This window comes from Brassica oleracea, chromosome C1, assembly GCF_000695525.1.
Source record: "Brassica oleracea var. oleracea cultivar TO1000 chromosome C1, BOL, whole genome shotgun sequence".
NCBI classification, from domain to species: Eukaryota; Viridiplantae; Streptophyta; class Magnoliopsida; order Brassicales; family Brassicaceae; genus Brassica; species Brassica oleracea.
This window is the reverse complement of record NC_027748.1, coordinates 30617403-30631256: the sequence shown is the minus strand read 5'-3', so window position 1 is coordinate 30631256 and position 13854 is coordinate 30617403.

The following is a 13854-nucleotide window of genomic DNA, read 5'->3' as shown; positions in this document are numbered from 1 at the left end:
ATAAAGAATAAGTTTTTAAAATTTTATAATATTGTTTAAATATTTTAATCATTTATAAGAGCGCATAACTAATTATAAAGAATTATTAACTATCGGTAAATTTACAGAACAATGTACAATGCTAACAAGAATAGACTTTAGAAAGTATCTCTTAACCAACTAGGAGACTATGAGTCTATGAAGACAACATATAGCATTTAACATGAGCACCGCGTACAAGATTATCCGCCATTTTATTCTGAGTACATGGTATATGAACGATCACGAAAGTGCCGAAGCTTTCCTTGATTCGCTGGAAATCTTCAAAATAGGATGCAAACGCATGTCATTCCCCTGGTTCCGAAACCATCTTCACCAATTGAGAATAATTTATTGCAAACGTCACGCGGAATTGTCAAAGGTTTTTTAATACATTCCATCGCCCAAATAAGAGATTCAAACTGCATCTTGTATTCCTTGCTCCCTTTAAACCATCAAAACATTCTAATGTGATGTACCAACCACTTCCAGAGTATGGGTCTTTATCCTTCCAGATCCATCCATATAACACCATCTCCCTAACCTCTAATGTGTGGCACCTCCTCTATGGTTTGTGCCCATTTACCCCCTTTTTAAATTGTGTATCTTTCCATAGTCTCGATTCTGTCTCAGCCAAGCTAACCGTATCTCTAGGATCCCTATCTAATCCATTGAAAATCTTTTCTTTCTACCCTTTACAAATATACCAAAGAATCTAAGCAAACATGCATCTTCGGTATGCGACGAAATCCTCCAGAACAAATAATCCATGTTTGCAAAACTGACTGCATGGAAAAACTACCTGGATTGGTTGGGATGCTTGATAAAACCCAAACTTGTATCGCTGGAGTGCACTCAAAGAGAACATGATTTATTGATTCCTCAATTCACAGTGTAAGTCGCGTTTTATCTCTCATGCTTTTAGGTTTTTCTTTACTGGTAAACATCCTGAAATAATTTGCCAAAGAAAATGCTTCAATTTTGGTGAACATTTTATTTTCCAAGAGTAAGCTTGCAGAGCCTTAACGTCTGGACCAAGACATGGTGCCTGACATCCTCCATCAGGATAAGATTGTTTAAATTCTTATGCAGATTTAACCGTATATTTTCCTGATTGAGTAAAGTACCATCCATCTTTGTCCATCAATTGTGGCCGGCATATTAGAATACTTCCAATGAGTGCTGCTTCGTTGGGTTCCACCAAAGTACTTATAACCTGCATATTCCACTTATGAGTCGTAGGGTGGATGAGCTTATCTACCGTAAGATCTGGATCAAAAAGGTGATTTACTATTTGCTGGTATTTGGCGATTGGCTGGAATCCAAAGATCATTCCAATTGAGATAGATGATCCATGTCCCACATTTTTTATTAGTCATTTTCTAACCAGAGATCTAGCTGAAACAATACTCTGTCAGCCGTATGGTGACGAGTATGAGCGAATATGTTCCAACGGGCTAGTATTCTTAAAATATTGTTCTTTAACACTATGTCAAATAAATAATTTAGCTTTTCAGTTAATCTCAGGATTGTTTCCCAAACATCGTTGTGTTAAAATCGACAAGAGACATAAAACCTATACCTCCCTCATCTTTGGGATGACATAGCATATCCTAGGATATCCAATGCATATCCTTTCCATTTCCTCCAGAGCTCCACCAAAATTGTGATATAATGCTTGTTAGCTTGGAAGTGATTGTCTTTGGAAGTCTGAAACATGACACAACATGATTTGGCATTGCCATTGCCACTGATTTATCATCACTTCTTTGCCTCCTTTGGTGAGATATTTGACCGTCCAACCATTAACTTTGCCATGCATATGCTCTTGTAAGAATCCAAAGATCTGATTTTTTAACTACCCAATTATTTTGGGATCCCAAATATGATTCCATACCTCATATATATTGTATCACTAATACATCATTCATCTCCTGTCGGACTGAGTCAACTACTTTGTGCTCAAGATGCAGTGAAGATTTTGCAAAATTAATTTGTTGTCCCGATTCCCGACCATATTCTACTAGGATTTGCAGAATTGTTTGACATTCTTCTTTTTGTCTTTGCAGAAAAAAAGACTATCGTCTAAAAAGAGAAGATTTGAAATTGCTGGACTCACTCTTGTTATCTTTAAGCCCGTCAAACGTTTCTCTCGCTCTGCTTTTTGAATGTTGACTATTAGAGCTTCTGTGCACATAATAAAAAGATATGGAAAGAACGGGTCCGCTTGTCTTAGGCCTTTATTTGGGATTATATGGCTTCGAGGTTGGCCTTTTAGTTTAACTTTATATTGCACTGATATGATACATTCCATCATCAATAGAATCCATTTAGGATCAAAAGCCACTTTTATGAGAAGTGCCTGAACAAAATTCTATTCCACCCTATCATATGATTAACTCATGTTTGTTTTGGTCACAATATACTTATTTTGACATAACTTATTCGTCCGCAACCCATGAAACATTTCCTGTGCTATTAAAATATTATCAGGAATCAAATGTCCTGAGACAAAAGTCGATCATGTCTCTGAAATTAATTTGGAAAGACAATTCCTTAGCCGCTGACACAAAACCTTTGAGATGATCTTGTATCCTACATTTCAGTGACTTACTGGACATAACTCCGTCATCTTGGTTGGTCGTTCCGTTTTGGGAATTAAACAGATGTTCATCATGTTTAATCTACTATCCAATCTCCCTGATCTTAAGAAAATCATTTTCTAGACCGATGAGATCCAATTTATTATATGTCAAGCATGCTGAAAGAAAAGAGCCGTCATTCCATCTGGCATGGGGCCTTCTCTGGATAAATCATGAATAAAGCTTTTCGAATTTCCTCCTAGATGGCTTCTGTTGTTAGGCGGCCATTCATATGAGCGTTAGTGGTAACTGAAACATCTTGTAAGAAGCTATCAAAATCCGTAGGGTTTGTAAATGTAAAGGGGTCCGCAAAGTAGTCTACTGCTACTTCTTATACCTATTGTTCATCAGTTACCCATTGACCTTCTTCGTAGTGTAGACCAATTATTCTATTCGAATGTCTCTGTTTTGTCAAAGCATGGTAAACTTTTGTATTCAAATCACCGGCTGAATACCACAAATTCATACTCTTTTTTTTTGAAAAAATAATACTCCTCATCTTTGTAAGTCTTCTGTAATTTCTTTGAAACTTCCAGAATATCATCTTGTGTTCTATTATTATTTTGTTGGACCTCCTCCAGTGCTTTCTGCAATTCGCTTATGTTTTGTTTTCCATCAGGCGGATTATTCTTCCACCAGCGAACAGTTTCACATCTACAATTTCTCAACTTAGATACAAAATCTTGTCTATTGCCCCTTGATGAGTCCCATCGACAAGTTATAAATTCAAGTAAACCCTCTTGACATATCCATCTTTTTCAAACCAAAATTATCCTTTTTTCCTTTGAACCTTGTTCTCAATTGTAGCTACAACCGGTCGGTGGTCCGACCCTACCATTCCCAAATACTTTGTGGAAGAATATGGTAACGACGTGTGCAAATTTTTATTGGCCAAAGCCCTATCCAATCTACATCAAATCATTTGTTTCCCCCTTTTTCCTTGCCATGAAATCGTATTTCCTACAGCTGGAAACTCGATCAGTCCACAATTTCTAATCATGTTGTTGAAGGCCATAAAGATCCTACAATTCTTCAGTGCCTCCCTGTTTTTAATGATTTTCCCTGATCTCATTTAGATCTCCTATAATAAACCAAGGGTCTGATCTTTGTATGTCGTACCTTGTTAGTCTTTTCCAAACTTGATTTCTTCGCTTTGGAACTGGGTCCCCATATACAAATGTCTAAAACAACACTTCAATACCAATCTAACTATTACTGTTGTAAAGAATATTAAGGTGATAATCGTTATTGTAATATAATGCCAGTCCTCCACTTGAACTCTGTGGATCAACTGTAGTCAACTTATCGTATCCAAAATGAAATTGGAAACTTTGAACAAAATTAAAATTTTGTTTGTTTTGACAAAAACAAGAATTCCGGTTCATACTTGTGTCATATTTCCCGAATATAGCTTATGGTCCACTTACTATCCATATATATACCCCTATTTTTCAAGCTGATGATCCTCGTATTAAAAAAATCATATGTTGATCCCCTGTTGGGCTTAAAAAGAAACTGATGCATTCCAAGTGCATGACTACTTCCCCCGTGCTTGATCCGTCTTGTATATTTCAAAAACATAGAGATCATAATACTGATGAATGCCATAGTGAAAGAACTTTAATTTCCAGAGAGAGTATTCCAGTAGTATGTAATTCTTTCTCCGCCAACGAGAACTTTTCGAATAATAAGGTAAGTAGTAGTGTTCCCGACGGACCAGACCTCTTGACTCCACTAGATTCCAAGTTCGTTTGCGAAAACGAAAAAAAAGCGCAAATGCTTTTCTGCCATCGCAGAAGTCCGATATTCAATAATCCAATATCTCGGGTCTAACGTATGTCTTATGTTTTGCCAACTCCCAACTCCCAAGCTTCACAACAAAAGTCCACGAGCTGTTGAATAATCGAAAAATTTCTATATTCTTGTTCCCTCCAAGTTGCACTTGATACTTCACTATTTTTTCTCCACTTGTAATGGGTTCTAGGAACCATTTTCTTTGAACCAGAGAATGAACGCTGATACAGTGAGTTAAGTAGCCCATCATCATGCTCCAAATTCTTTATGTGTTTCATGTCTATCTTTACTCCATTGCTGGTGTATAATGAGACACCTTTATTCATAATTATAGACATTTTTGTGGGACCAAAACCAACTATGTTCTGCCTTATTTGACCATCTTGAAACCCTACTTGTGACTAAAGTGTGAATTCGGTATACCTGACCTGAAATCATTACTCCTAGATAGAAGCCAAACCCATATACGTACCCGCCTACCAGTGTTTTGCTATAGACCAGAACCATTGAAACCCTTTCCTCCTCCAGTATAGTCTACTGCATCTTAAAGATGATGAGCAACCAAGTAGAAAGGATGTTCATTCCAAAATACCAAAAAACACCAAAGCTCCAGAAAAGCATCATTTTTATTAAGTGTTGGCATACAATAAACGCGAACAACTCGTTCATCATAAAACTGGGACAAACCCCAGTACCAATGGATAGAAAAGAAAGACTATAACTCCTAGTGTCATACTGAATACAATTCTATGCAGACACCAGCATATATGCTCAAAGGGCTTATTAATGAAAAACCAAATGAAAACCAACAGAAAACCCACCAAACCTACTCTCTTCTGCTTGCAAAAACCATGAATAAGTCATTTATAAAAGTTGATAAACAATAAAGAAGGAATTGTAAAGGCTTATAAAATCACTTAAAAGCCTTATTAATCATTTATAAAAGTCTATTAATATATTTAAATTTTTTAAAAAATCGTTTATATGACTGATAAAATAAAGTATAAGGATTTTAAAATTAATTTAAAGACTTTTAAATCGGTTATAAGAGTCTAAAATCAATGAATAAATGATCATAAAATATATTTTTTGATGAAAATCATAAAATATTTAAATGATTGTAAAAGCTTTTATAAATTTTTTTATAAAATTTTATTTTTTAAATGATTTTATAAAATTTTCCAGTTTTCCAAAAAAATTAAAATTATATTACAAGTATTTAGTGATAAAACTCATCAACTAAAATTGTTTGTGGTTTTCCATCTAAAATAAACGGTACTAGATACGAAAGTTGGCTTGTATTAATGAATTTTAAATTGAAGATTTAAAATATTAAAATATTAATTAGTTTAAAGATTATCTTTCGATTCAATAATAGCTAGATACTTTCTTTCTTTTTGTCATTAACTTAAAACATATTCAAATAGCTAGATGCTTACTCACAAAAAAAAATCATGTTGTTTTCAATGCTAGATAACCACGACGATGACAATAATTATAATGGCGACCTTGGTGGTGGAAATTGTAGTGATGACTATGAATAATAATAATAATGATGTCATATTAACAGTATAATAACATATTTTCCATAACTGGAATGAAAACAAAAGAAAAATCAATTTGGGAGTTAATGATCTGAACTCATAATTTGGCCAATACAACTATATAGGCTCTGTTCGTTGATCTATCGCGCGGTATGCGACCTATCGCATGGCGCAGGTTGTTGTTCGTTTTAATGTCGCACGACTGATCGCGCGACCAGTCGCATGTTCCGATTCAAGTCGCCCAAGAAAAGCGACTAAAAATTAAGAAAATTTTGATCGCGTGACTGGTCGCAGGTCGCGCGACACAGAAACGAACATAATTTTAATTGCAAGTCGCAGATTTAGTCGCATATCGCATAACAGGTCATGCGACACGTAATCTTAATCGCAGATAGCAAGTCTCGCGACATGCAGAAGAACAGGGTAATAAGAGATAAAACATAATAGAAAAGTAATATCAAAGACAATCATCGGTTACACCTTTTTTTTATCATCTAGTGATTATGAAAATGTATTTTTCAATATTTAAGTGGTGAGTGAGTAGTGTTTCTGTAGTGGACCTTTGCTTTGTAATGGGTCTTAGGTCGTATCTTCATTTTAAACTAACTACTCGTAACTCCAGTCGACCATATGTTCGACGTTTTTGAAATAATCATTTTGTTTCCCTTTATTCCAGCACAAATCTCGTGGCTCTACTCATTGATTCATATAATTCTATATTTTCAAATTCATTAAAAACATTAGCCACATTAGTGGTTGGATTCATATCAATTATCTATATATTACTGCCTATTAAACTTGTCATAATATGATGCTATGAATCTAATTAATCATCACACGAATATTTTTGTTTTGTTTTAAGGTATAACATTCAGGAAGAAATTGCGCATATAAAACTATACATTTATGTCGCTAATACGCTGCACTATCTATACACTTTTCTAGATCAAACTTTTATTAAATGTTTTCTTGCGACATGTTTTCAAAGTTTTTTCTCCAAATTTACTAAAACAACTATTTAGTTGAAAGTTATGTCATGCAAATTTATTATGAAGTTGCGGTATACAATGTTTGTCCGTGATTTTTTTGTTCATTTGACAACCGGGGTAGATTTGAGAATATGGTACTAATACCATTGTAAACACATAGGACACATAACAAACGAATTTGAACTATTTAACATGTAGCACCACATCACCATTATATTTCTCAGCCAACCATGATAGAGATTTTTATATAAAGATGCTTGTATTAACAAATCCAATCGTGGGAGTTATTGTTGAAACTTTCCTTTTAAACCTACTTTTCTCTCCAGTCAAATATGGTCCAACAGATCGATTTATGAATGTGAAGGGATGTATGTATTTGTGTCTATAAATTTTGTTCTATTTAAAAGAGATATAAAATTTCTAAAAGATGCAAAAGGTTAAATCAACCACTTCTCTTCACTGTGGTGATTAGGCCTTTTATCATCCCTTTTGATTTGTGCTTACTACTATTTTTATTTCAATGCTCCCCACTTTGTTTCTAGAGGTCGCTATTAGCCTATTACCTTCTTATTCCACCTCCCATTTGCTTTGGTTCATAGTTGTATATGCTATAATATTGAATTCTAAAAAAGATTTCTTCGTAGTTATTTGCAAGTAAATTATTATTTTTTAAAAAAATTATCTTGCCAGTGCTTTTTTATCATTTGCTTTCAGAGAAAGGCAAAAATATCAAAAATGTTAAGTCATAAAATATAATTTTCTAAGATGAATAATTTTTGTAAAAGAAATTTCAGATCCAAGCGTCCTACTTTCACATAAAAATATAATATGACGGTGAACTTAGTCATGTTGTAAGAGTAACATGTCTTGGTTAGAACAATATGAAATATGCTTGAGAAAATATGCTAAATTGTTAGGCTTTCATTCCTAGAAAGTTAAAAACACTCGGTTTAGCTCTCTCTAAAGTTATATACTCTGGCGAGTTTCAGTTGCATGAAAAGGAATGTGTTATTGATTTGGTCGCTATAATGATAATTTGATGGTGATCTGACAAAATTTGATTGGTTCGTCTATCCTTTTTTTTTTCTTTTTAATGAATGGTTCGTCTAAGCCTTCATATTGGTGTTGGTGAAGTGTCTTGAGTTGGTTCTTCATCTGGCCTAAACCCAAACCGATGTTTGCAATCTTCAGGTGAAGTTCAAAACTTGGAACAACGAGCACAATCGGGAGAAAACGTTGCAACGGTTAATAAGACCATCTCATAGGGATCGTCTGTACAGTTTGATTCTCTATAATATCAAAAGGGGGAAATGCTATTACAATGTACTTACTATTTTTAGTATTTGGACGTCAACATGGGATCTTGGATGTCTATGATTATGAAAATTTAATGATTGCCATTTACTAATAGAATGTTATGCTTAATTGGAGTCTACACAACAAGATGTTTCTTTGTCCACATTACATTTTGGTTTGCGTACCACACACGTCTGCAGAATATATATATATATATATATATATATATAGTAGTCTTCATGATCTTCAGTCTAGATCCAAGTCAATGCTTACTCATGAGGCCATGTAATGTCATTGTACATAGTAATTAAGCTTAATTAGCTACCTTAACCATCAATTACAAAATGACAAAACAATAAACACAAGTCTAATCATTTTTAATACTGACATGTTCAAAGATCATAAAGATTGAAAAGACTTATCAACACAAGTTTTTAAAACACGGCCGATTTGGACGTTTACTAGACGTTTAAACGCTAATCGGCAAGGAACCGTGGTGTTTTGCACTAAATCATCCAAGAAATCAGATTTCATACCAAAAATCAACGTTTTCCGATGTTAGAAGCTTAAAATCATGTGCTAAGCTCAAGATCAAAACGGCCAAGAATCACGTAAAAGTCAGATACGAAGAATTAAGGTTTCTGACCTAAAATGACAACATTATTTTCATGTTCATTAAAGAAAAAAGGAATAAATAGCCAAACCAACTGCTGCATAAGTCGAACCCATGGCCTCTAAAATCATGTACGCTTACTCAAACCCGCTAGACTATGCCATATCTTAATTTTCTCCATACAAATAATAATATATATATAGTAAAACTGAATAAAATAAATCTCCGGTTAATCTTCAATTTTTTTTCAATTTGCTAAGTGCAGACCAGTCGCACGTGTTGCGCATAACGCAATTCTGAACATCTGGATCCATTTGGTAAGTTGGGCCGGGTTAACAACACTAGGGACATGTGTCCCGTTTTTTTTAACACACTTGCCACGTAAAAGTAGCTCTAGCGAGCCTTCTTCACTTCCCTGTTCTGCGGAGACGGCGAGTCCAGTGGCCAACTTCAGCCCATCAAGCATATAATTTCCTGCCCAACATGGTCCTGCACGTGAGGAACTCGTGAGACATGTAGCCGTCTGAGAGCCAGTTCGGTGTAGCCGGAGTAGTGGCTCTTGGATCAAAATCAAAATTACTCTATGTTGTCAGCTTGCGTTTTCTTGACGCGCCATGCGTTGGAAATATACGCGCATGGAAGTTTTGACTTATTTAGTGTTGTGTTTAGATTATACTATATGGTTTGTTGGATCAAGGATATAATGATCAATCCACAAAAGAAAGGTGTACAAACGTCAATTCAAACATTTAACCTGAGAAAAGCGTCAAATGCAGTTGCCGGAGGAAGGAGATAAATCTGTATGTAGTGGTGAGTCTGGTGATGGCATAAACACTACGCCGTAGAGGATCAGTGAATAGCTCGGGGTCCGCCAGTGCCGGTCATGAGATTTTAGAGTCCCGATACAAAAAAAAAAATTAAATATAATAATATACATTAAATAATTATATTAAATTTTATTTATTATAATATTTACATTTCATAAAAACATAACCATTGAAATGTATATATTTATACATTTAAATGTTACATTAATTAATATGTTAGTTTTTCTTACATAAAAACTTTTAATTTAATGTATTAATATTTTTAATAAAAAAATAAAAAGTAAGCAAAAAAGAAACTTTTAATTGATTTTTTAAAATTATGGGCCTCACAAATTTGTGGACCTCATACCAATGTTATGCATACCCACATGTCTGGCAATGGGACCAGCGGTAGAAAAGATGTCACTGTCGGGATCGAGGGAGTAAGAAAAAAATATGCCTAATTGAAAAAAAGAAAAAAATCTAATTAAATTTTATTTGGGCCTCATATTAAATTAACTTTTATGGGCTTTTAGTCATCTAAAGGATCTATAACGCTTTTTTAAGACTAATAAGATTTGCATATGTCCACAAAATAAGGAATTTGGATTTTCATATTTGACATGTTTCGTCCGGTTTATAAATTACTAGTATTACCTCCCGTGCCATGCACGGACACTATTATATATATATATATATATATATATTATTTTATTTTGAATTATGGAACAAATATATAATTTACAACGAAAATAAATGTTCTTTTGAGAGTTATTAGTCATATACTTAAAAAAAAAAGTTTATATTTTATAAACATCCAATACGGATCCAAAATGTATGTAACATATTGATCACTTAACCTCAATAAATATGAAAATTGAGTGAAAACATATATATGGCAGAAGTAAAATTTTAAAATATTAACTTTACTTTTCAGATAACTGACGTCTTTTCTCTCTTATATATTTATGTTTTTCATCTTGCATTTTAGTTTCCAAATTCATTTTCGATGCTATGTTTATCTTAAGTTTTTATCTATGAAAAAGCTACAAAATGTATGTTAATCCAAAAATAATATCACTAATATAAAAATAAGAAAGGCCCACCTGAAATTAGGTCTTGATATAAAAGTAGACATGAGTCCTTCTCGTTCTTCTACCACTCAAGTCTCAAATTGACCTCGGTCTTGTATGTGTGCGTCAGGTGAACTTCTTACTTTATTTACTTGAATTACCGCCACCACACAAAAAAAAAATAATGGGAAAATTGGCAATAGAGAACAACTAAACTAAAGTATTATCCTCTTAGAATAAAATCAATTTTTGTCACTTTTGGACACATTTATTACTCTTTTTGTATATAAAAATTCATATCAATTTTTTTAAAATGCAAAAAAAATTGGAAAATTGTATATTTGATGTAGATAAGCAACTGCATATAAAAAAATATATTTGGATTCAAAAAAATGTTTGATTTGTAATTTCAAAAATGGGGGTAAAGGTGTTAGAAAATCAGATCTACCATCTACGGAGGTTTAGAATATATAATCTAACAAAGACATAGTGATCTACCAACCGTAGAATGCGCAATACACCGAAAACATTAACAACTACTAGGGAAGAATATAAAATCCTCATTCCCTCTATGCTCTACATAACTGGTAGATTTGATGCGGTACAAAAATTAATTAATCTACTATGGTAGGAAATGCATTATTCGAATTGTCTTTTTATCTACATTGGTGGTATACAATATTCTGCCAGACCTTCTAATTTCTAAACAGATAGAATTCAAATTCTACCTAATAAAATTACAAAATCCGAAAATCTATCCAAAAACGGTTAGAATATTCAGTAAATCTTTTAAATGTTTTTATTTCTTTTTTTAATTTTTTTTCCTAAAATCTAGTCTTCTTCTTCTTCAACATAGCACGATTTCTGAAATTAAACGTGAAAGTTCTTCTTCAATCGATGGTTCTCAAAGGGGAAAGACGACAGGAGGAGGACGACGGAGAGACGTGACGACAATATCGTCGTCTCCGACGAACATAGACGGCCAAGAGAAAGAAAGTGTCGACGGCGACGAAATGAAATCGCCTCTGCTTTTAGAAACGGGAGTCGGAGACGAAGAAAGTTTTTTTTTTTTACTGCTTATGTTTTGTTTTTACTTCTTACTATTAATTGTATTTTACTAAAAAGGACAAAACAGGTTTTTCATTTTTTTTTGTTCTAAGGGGACAAAATTTGGTTTTTACTTCTTGATATCTTCTCAATTTGCATTGTTTTAACCATTCATTCTTGCATATGTTGACCATTTAGGATAGCATTTAGATATGTTTAGGTTGCATTGCATTACACATGTCCTTATCAGGTGATGGAGATTTCAAATGGTGACTTTGGAGCATTTAGAGATGGTTTGGAGGCAAAAAGGGATGATTCTCGAGAAGGAGACGCATTGATCAAGTGTCCCAGCGGCATAAGGACGTCCCAGCGGCCTTTTGGCCCCTCAAGAAGCCGCTGCAAGCGCTGAGAAACGGAGACAAAGTGTGGGAGCGGCCTTACGCAGTGGTGTACCGAAGCCGCTGGAGACGCTCGCGAGATGAAGACTCAAGAAATGGAGACCAAGTGCGGGAGCGGCCTGACGCAGCGGTGTGACGAGACCGCTGGGAAAATACCCCGTCCCCTGCCGCGTTCGTACTTGTCGCAGCGGTGTGATGACGAAGAAAGGAAGTCGCTGCGAGTGTCCCATCGGCTAGGCGGAGCGGTTTCACGTGGCCGCTGCGAGTCAAGAAAGTCAACAATTTTCGTGTTTGACCAGATAATTGCCAATTTGTGTTTTGGTTAACCCAGGTTTGTTGGGTTAAACCAGGTTCGACTTTAAGCTACTATAAAGGTCCTTCAGACCTAATTGTAGGATCTTATCTTGTGAGATTAAGGGTGATTAAGCTAGATCTAAGGTGTTTAGGTATAGATCAATCTTATTCCTTGCTAGTAGAGGACTTTTAATGCAACTTTAGAGTTGGCCTCTCTAAAGTTGAGCTCTAGGCATTTCATACCCGGAAGGTATTTGATGAAATGCCTGAACCAAATCTCCTAAGCTTTTAACATCCTTTACCAAAGGGATTTGTTGTTAAGGGTGTTAAGATGGCTAGTAGACTTGAGATTAATGATTACTTAGGTAACATTCAACCAAAAGAATTTGATGCTTGAGTTATCTAGGTAAATCAGCATTCATCTAGGGATAGAGTTTGCTTAGGATTGTGTCTAGGCCTAAGGTAAATATAGATTGGTTAAAAGTTGACACCTTTAGGTTGAATCTTGATCACCCAAGATCAATTCCCATAGCCCATGAGTTCTCCCTTCTTATAAGAAAGAAAGCTTTGTCCTTTATTGCATTTTAGGTAATAATCTAGTTTCAAATCATCTCAAAAACTGGTAGCACTTAGATGAAGCATGGTCTTGCATTCCCTTTGCATCATAATCACTTAGGACTGGTTTGACATCTTATATACAACAATATTTTATTAGGGGCCTTGAAACCCCTAACATCAAATTGGCGCCGTTGCCAAATTCTAAGTTGATTGTGACATTGGGATTTAGTCATTTGCTTGAGACTAAGGGTATGACTGGTTTTCCCGCTACAAAAATAAAAATATTCAATAAAAAATTTAAATTGGAATTATAAAAATACTAAAATATATCTATTATATTTTAATTAATATTATAAAACTTTAAAATGAAAATATTTTCTATAATTTTTAAAAAGTTTAAACTATAACTTTCGTTTGATATGGAGAATCTGCCTCAAGATGGTGAAGCCCAAGGAGGCAATGGTCCAAGAGCTGATAATTTTAGACCACAGCGCCAGCCACAACATCCATAGTGCCAAGCTCGTGCCATTGGAGCCTATGATCAACCTCACATTCATGGTCATAGGTTGGGAATCAGAGCACCAGCTGTGGAGAACAACAACTTCGAGATCAAGTCAGGGCTGCTCAACACTATAGAGAACAACAAGTATCATGGTCTTGCTGCTGAAGACCCTTTTGATCACTTGTACAAGTTTGATCAGTACTGTGGCTTGTCCAAGACAAATAGTGTTTCTGAAGATGCTTTCAAGCTGAAGCTATTTCCTTTCTCTTTGGGAGACAAG